General features: G+C 39.9%; 1 pseudogene; it reads right to left on the bottom strand.

Annotated features, from left to right (window-relative positions):
• Window positions 1-659: 659 nt before the first annotated feature.
• On the bottom strand, window positions 660-6,498 carry LOC104707686 (uncharacterized; annotated as a pseudogene).
• Between the last annotated feature and the right edge of the window lie 1,600 nt (window positions 6,499-8,098).

Here is an 8,098-nt window from a genome sequence, read left to right as displayed (position 1 = left end):
CGGTTTGACAGGAACACAAAAAGAAACGGAGAGAGAAGAATCAAATCATTAATCGGTTTGTGGAAAAATCATGTTTACGATTATTCTAGGCTTATAAACCCAAATTCTATTCTCCTCACCCTCAAATCAGATGAAACTGTTTTTTGGGGGGGGGGGGGGGAATCAAAGCATTAATCGGTTTACACATTTGATTGGTTTGAAGATTTTTGGTTATATTTTACTGGTTTAAGCATTTGAGTTAATTTGACTCAATGAAAATAGAATTGATGGATCAAATGGTTAACCATTACCCATTTATAACTCAATTCATTTGGTTTATTAAACCAATTGACCCACTAACTCATTTTATCCATGAATTTATTAGGGTGAATTTGTTTTACTCAATAAAATTCATGGATTGAGTTGAGTCCAGTCCATCCATGAAATTTGACTCATTTGACTCATTTTGACATCTCTACTTATGATATATTGTGCTTTGATATGACAACAAAAAAGCTATATTAAGAAGCGATTCTTGTAACCAACGGAAGGGAAATGCGGATACACATTTTTTCTAGTAGTGGCCTAAATTACTGAAAGAAATAAATGAAAATGAAGTTTCAATTTTTCTTCAAAGATTTAACCAAAATGTAACAAAGTCTACAAATCTCTAAACAAAATCAATCAACTACAACAAGCGACATATACTCATCTTTAGATATAGCAGCTTCCATGATCGTTATGGGATCAATCTTTATGCGTTTAATCTCTCCATCATTTTCCAAGAACATTTTTATCATATTCTGGGAAAATCCACTAACCAAAGCCACTCCTTTCTTGTTTCCAAGCACCGGCGTTGATCTCGAATGCCTCAGGTTCCAAAACACAATCTCCGGCACAGCTTCTCCGTACCCTTTCTCTATGTACTTGCTCACAATCACCTCATAATCTGTTTCCCATCCATTACTCGGAGGTGACGTCCTTTCCCATCTATTAGACGAAGAAGTCGAAGTAGACGCTTGATCAAACTCCATGTCACTGAACACAAACACCCTCTTGATCATCTATTCCGCCTTCAGCTTCCCTTGCACGGCAACTTCAAGAATCAAATCAAACACCTTCTGAAAATCAGTGTTCATATCCCATTGCATGTTCCTCACAAACTCTGTTTTTGATCTCAAATCGTCTCCTGTCACCAAATGCAGTTCAGGGTTTTCTCTGAACGTTACAAGCTTTCCTCTCCATGGCTCTTCTGATAGCTCAGAGACGAGTAAACCAAGAGCCACGGAAACATCCATTGGATCACCACTCATAGACCCCGAAACGTCACAGATGGCCATGCAATTCGTCAAAGAACCTTTTTCTTTAAGATCATCAACCATTCGTTTCCATTGCAGCTCAGCGACTTGTCCACCGTCTCCGCCATTTAAATCTCTTATTATCTCGTGAGGTAACACAGCCCCGGCGGCTAACTTTGTTTTCCCCATCTTCGCATCTTCAAGGTATTGCTGAAACCTCTTTGCGTCGTATTTCAAGAAAATACGAATTCATCGCCACTGAAGCAACACGGTTGTACGGAAGATATTTCCAATATCCCGCTCCCATATATACTTCAGGGAGTTGAAGAGTTCTACGGAGGGGAACTAGAACTTGTTTCCGTAGCCGATCACGAACTCTGTACGCATAGTGAGCATCTTCTACGCCTTCGTATTCCGGGAATAACTCTTTGGGAAACACCTTCCTGGCAATGATCTCGCAGAGAAGAGTTGCTTTGTCGAACGAAGAATCAAGCGATGGACACCATTTAGCCGCTAGAGAGATATTGCTTCGTTGGCCGGATGTCAAAAATTTTAGGTCTCTCCTCAGTTGATTTGCGAATAGATCAGACACACGTTCATGGAGAAACCTATAGTCTGGATCGTTAGTATATCTTGTAAATGCCTTCTTTCCCATTGAAACCTTCTTTTGCTTGCGCGCCAAGCTTGCTTTGGCTTTCTCCTCTTGGTTCTTCCTCTCTGCGTTCGCTACCCTCTTCTGCCTCGTTGCTCCGGCCTGAATGTAAAACCACGGCGACCCCTTCCGCGACCCCTCCCACGGCCACGACCGAAACCACGACCACCAACACGACTAGAAAATCGAGCTCTTCTACGTCTAATTGCTGCGTCTATCGTATCGATCCATTCCGAATTCTGGATATTACGGATATTACGGAAATCTTTAAAATAGCCAAATTTGGAGATGGACTCGAGGTTACAAGCTAGGGTTTTTGGATGGCGGGTGTGGAGCCACAACGCCGTCGTGTAAAACCCTTCCTTGTCAGATTTTCCAGTGCCACGGACTCCACGAAGGTTACAGATAAGCTTGAGAGTGGTTAAGGCGTCGTGACCCCAAGCCACCTGTAGGCGCTTCTCCAGAGAAGCCTTGGGCGTGGAGGGAACAACGTTGAAGAAGAAGTCGAGGCAGGGGTTGCCTGAGGAGAGGTATGTGGCGGATCCATTCTCAGTATAGCCCATATGAGGTGAATTTTTTTTTACTTTTCGCGGTTTAACAGGTTTAGCAGGTCTAACAGATTTGACGACGTTGGCTTTAGTTGATTTCCTGACGTTTGAGACCTTTGCGACGCTGGGACGACAAGTGTCGATGTTTTTGAGGAGAGCGGCGAGGTACGTGGTGGGTCTATCCTCGGTGTGTCCCGTCGGCGGTGGAGTGTTGACGTTTGAGACCATTGCGTTCACTATAGCTGGATTGCTGGGACCAGAAGCTGTGATGGATTTTGTTAGGGGGCGTGTTGAAGATAAGCTTGAATTAGCTTAAGGAATAAGTTATCCTAATCTCATCGAGTCATGGTTCCCAAAGAGATTAGGATTAGGACTAGTTAGGAGTTATCTAATTATTGTTTTACATAAAGAATATTAAGAATCTCTCTATATATAAGGAGTTGTTAGGTTGTAACAACACTTGTGAGATTAGAGAGATTAAGGTGCTTTAGTTTTGAGAAGTTTCTAAAGCAATAAACAAGAGTTATTTGTTTAAACTTTGTGTTAAGATTCAATATTTGGTATCAGAGCTTTATTGAATCTTTGCCAAAAACACATAATCTTCGTTGAACTAAGATATCATTGATCAAGAAAGAGATGGGAGATATTGTTACCATGACATCCACACCTAAGGAAACAAGCACGTCAAACCTTCAATGTCCGATGCTTACCACCACTAACTATACGGTGTGGGCGATGAAGATGAACGTGATGCTAAGGGTAAACAAGGTATGGGAAACGGTTGAAACAGGGGAAGCTGACGCTGACAAGGTTGTTCTAGCTAAGGCTCTTCTGTTCCAATCTATTCCGGAAACTCTAACCCTACAAGTCGGTAATCTTGCTACACCTAAAGAAATTTGGGACGCAATCAAGTCTCGCTATGTTGGAGCTGAGAGAGTAAAGGAGGCGAGGCTACAAACCCTTATGTCGGAGTTCGAGAGGATGAGGATGAAAACTACTGATACGATGGCATGAGAGACTTGGTCATGTCAATGTTAAGACAATGAAATCAATGGTTAGAAAGGAGCTCATCATTGGAATTCCAGACATGAATTTTGCTACGAAGACTTGCGCATCATGCTTGCTAGGAAAGCAAACGAGGAAGACATTTCCTCAGGCAACACGGTTCAGAGCTGCACGACCACTTGATCTGATCCATGGAGACTTATGCGGTCCGATCTCACCTGCAACAGCAGCACAAAACAAGTATGTATTTGTGCTTATTGATGATCACTCTCGTTACATGTGGTCTCTGCTTTTAAAGGACAAGAGTGATGCCTTTGATGCTTTCAAAAGGTTTAAAGCCCTCGCTGAGCAAGAAAGTGGAACAAAAATTAAAGTGTTCAGGACTGATAGGGGGGGGGAGAATTTGTGTCTTTCGAGTTCATGAACTACTGTGCAGAATCTGGCATTCAGCGACATTTAACCGCTCCTTACTCACCACAGCAGAATGGGGTGGTGGAAAGGAGAAATAGAACTCTGCTTGAGATGACTAAAAGCCTTCTAAAGCACATGGAGGTTCCTAATTACTTATGGGGAGAGGCGATAAGGCATTCTACATACTTGATTAACAGAGTAGCCACAAGGTCTCTGTTAGACAAAACACCGTATGAGATGTTTAAAGGAAGAAGGCCGAATTTGGAACACTTACGTGTTTTTGGATGTGTTGGCTATGCACGGGTGGAGTCACAGCATCTGAGAAAATTAGATGATAGGTCACGTGCATTGGTGCACCTTGGAACTGAACCAGGAAGCAAAGCATACCGACTGTTCAATCCTTCAACACGTAAGATAACAGTAAGTCGTGACGTAACTTTCGATGAAACAAAGAAGTGGAACTGGAATGAGATACAAGGTGAGAAAGAAGTCTCAGGGTCCTTTACTGTGAGTTTTGGAAACTTTGGTAACAATGGCATAAGAGAAGTTGAGGCAGATTGTGAACCAGCTAGTAACTCAGAGAATAGAGTCGAAGTGTTGGTAGAAACTCCAGAACAAGCACCTGAAGTAGCTCCACCTGTTCTAAGAAGATCAGTTCGACCGAGTGTAAGACCGAGTTACTTGAATGATTATGTGCTATATACAGAGGAAGAAGCAGAGCGACTCTTGTTAAGCTTGGATGATGAACCTAGAAATTTTGAGGAAGCAAAGGTGCTAGACGTATGGAGAGAAGCTTGCAATGAGGAGTTGAGTTCGATTGAGAAAAACAAAACTTGGAATCTAGTAGAGTTACCATCGGGTGTGAAGCCGATAGGTTTAAAATGGGTGTTCAAAATTAAAAGAAACTCGGATGGGAGCATTAATAAGTACAAGGCAAGGTTAGTCGCGAAAGGATACGTACAAAAACATGGAATCGACTTCAATGAGGTATTCGCTCTAGTAGCACGACTTGAGACCATCAGATTCATCATCGCATTGGCTGCATCCAGAGGTTGGGAAGTGGATCATCTAGATGTAAAGACGGCTTTTCTACATGGAGAACTCAGAGAGGAAGTTTTCGTTTCTCAACCTGAAGGGTTTAAGAAGAAGGGAAGTGAAGGGCTAGTGTATAAATTGAACAAAGCTCTTTACGGTCTGCGACAAGCTCCTCGAGCTTGGAATCATAAGCTTAAAGAAATTCTTATGGAACTGAAGTTTGTGCGTTGTGCTAAAGAACCTGCTCTGTATCGAAAGCAAGTAGAGGAGCATCTGTTGATTGTTGCAGTTTACGTTGATGACCTCCTTGTTACTGGAAGCACCTTGAAGTTAATTCAAGAATTTAAGCATGGAATGTCATCTAGATTTGAGATGAGTGATCTCGGTAGATTGACATATTATCTCGGCATTGAGGTTTTGCAAGAGAACAGTGGATTCACCTTGAAACAGGGGAGATATGCGGCAAGAATTCTCGAGGAAGCTGGTATGAAAGAGTGTGATGCAGTTCAAGTTCCAATGGATTCGGGTACTAAACTTTCTAAAGCTTTGGCAGAACAATCTATTAATGAACAAGAATTTAGAAGGAGCATTGGCTGTCTTAGATATCTGACTCATACTCGACCTGATCTGTCGTTGCTGTTGGGATTTTAAGTCGCTATATGCACTGTCCTAAGAAGTGTCATGGGGTTGCTCTGAAACATGTTTTGAGGTATTTGCAAGGAACCACAGAGTATGGTCTCACGTTCAAGACTGGAGACAATTCGGGTTTAGTCGGCTATAGCGATAGTAGCTACAATATAGATGAAAACGATGGCAAGAGTACTAGCAGACACATTTTTTATCTTAACGGTTGTCCTATTACTTGGTGTTCTTAGAAGCAGGAGACAGTGGCATTGTCTTCTTGTGAGGCTGAATTCATGGCGGCTACTGAAGCAGCGAAGCAGGCTATTTTGTTGCAGGATTTGCTCTCGGAAGTGACTGGCGAAGCTCTTAAGAGAGTAATGGTTCGTATAGACAACAGGTCAGCTATAGCACTCACCAGGAACCCCGTTTTCCACGGTCGCAGCAAACATATCCACAGGAAGTACCACTTCATACGTGAATGTGTTGAAAATGAGCAGGTAGAAGTCGAACACATTCCTAGTGTTCAACAGAAGGCAGATATCTTGACTAAGCCTCTTGGAAGAGTCAAGTTCGGAGAAATGCGAGACTTCATTGGTGTCCATGATGTGTCCAACAAGAACTTCAAGCTTATGGGGGTGATTGTTGAAGATAAGCTTGAATTAGCTTAAGGAATAAGTTATCCTAATCTCACCGAGTCATAGTTCCCAAAGAGATTAGGATTAGGACTAGTTAGGAGTTATCTAATTATTGTTTTACATAAAGAATATTAAGAATCTCTCTATATATAAGGAGATGTTAGGTTGTAACAACACTTGTGAGATTAGTACTTTGGTTTTGAGAAGTTTCTAAAGCAATAAACAAGAGTTATTTGTTTAAACTTTGTGTTAAGATTCAATAGGGCGCAGGAGTCTCGTATCTTGGGTGGACCAAGCAACGAAGAAGCCATGGTTATGTAGGAAATGATGAGACAGTCTGTCGAGAGAAGGAAGGTAGTTGAGGTACTTGAGGATTGGAATTGAGAATTAGAGTGATATTGAATAAAGAAGGCTGTACCTAATATTTATACAAGTACATAAGCACCGACTAACCTAGGTAGGGTTACCTAAAGTTGTTACAAAGTATAAGGTAATTAATATACGGAAGATCCGAGAATATCGGAGATGAAATGTTCCGAGATTTTTTTGATCAAAAAAGCTTGATTCAGTAGCTTGGGGATCAAGTTCTCTATAAAGACTATTTATTTTAATTAGTAAATAAATTACTTTGTTACATATCCTTTTTAAATGGAGAATAATCATTTATACAACTTCTAAAAGTTAGAGGATTATATTATATTTTGAAAAGATATATAAAAATATATAAATAAAAAGGTAACTTTACAATAATTAAAAGGATTATAGATCCTAATCTAGTAAACAAAAGTTATCAGAATTTTTTTTTATTTGTAACCCTAAAGTTCATTTGTATAGCACGTTGGTAATAACTACTAACCTTTGCTAAGGTTAAATTTCGTTTATTAAAATACATTTTTTCTTAAATCTAATATTAGACTCCTAAGAGAATCTGAATTAGTCTACAACTTTAGGTCTAAATAGTAATGTCGTCTCTTGTTCTTGAGAAAATATCTGGATAGATTTTCGTTTATACTTTTCAAAATTTACTTGAAATAAGTGTTTTAATGTTTAACTTAATATAATTTAAATTTATAACGGTCACTAGCAGTGCCGGCCAACCAATTTTGCTGCCTAAAGCAATTTTTTTTTTTCTCATTAACAAACATTAGAAAAAAAAAAGTTACAAAAACTGCTATACAAAGATTCGAACTCTAAACACTGAAAGAGAATAAAGGCATACTCAACCACTGTACTACCACAACGTTTTGAAAATTGATGCCCCTTAAATTGCTAATATAATCTGCCGCCTAAAACCTTTGTTTTACGGGCTTTAGGTCAGGGCCGGCACTGGTCACTAGTTTTCAAAAAATCATTTTCGAATTAACTTGGCTAAGTTCACTCTAACGATTCATAGCACGCTCTTATATATATCTACTAGGAATAGTCTTGTGTGTTGCACGGGTTTATTTATACTATTATTTATTTGTTGTTTAGAGTAACCGACGATTAGTTTGTTTTTTTGAAATGTGTATTGTTTGGTTGTAGTATGTACACGTCGGACAATATGGGATTGTGTAGTTGATTTTGTTTTCTTGTCAGTTTGATCTTTTGATTTTGAGAATCAGTTGGTTGTGTGACTGTCTTACCGTTGAGCTTATTTCATACTACTATGCATAGCGAATAGAATCCATTTGTTTTTTTCCGAAACTGATGCAGCGCATCTTCGAGACGACGCGTCTCCGGTGTTCATCATGTTAGAGACTCTTGTTCTTTGTTTTTCGTTTGATTTGTTTTGTCTGGGCTTAATGTATAAATGGGCTTTGAATATTAGTTCTCGGTTTACTTAGTTCTTTAGGTTAGGGTTTTGTTTTAGGTTTCTTATTTAAAAGAGACGTGAGACTGTTTTGTAGGGAGGTAATTATTGATTATTGA

Source organism: Camelina sativa, chromosome 1, assembly GCF_030686135.1.
Source record: "Camelina sativa cultivar CO46 ecotype springtype chromosome 1, ASM3068613v1".
NCBI classification, from domain to species: domain Eukaryota; kingdom Viridiplantae; phylum Streptophyta; class Magnoliopsida; order Brassicales; family Brassicaceae; genus Camelina; species Camelina sativa.
The sequence above is the reverse complement of the archived record's forward strand: the minus strand, read 5'-3'. Positions and strand labels throughout refer to the sequence as shown.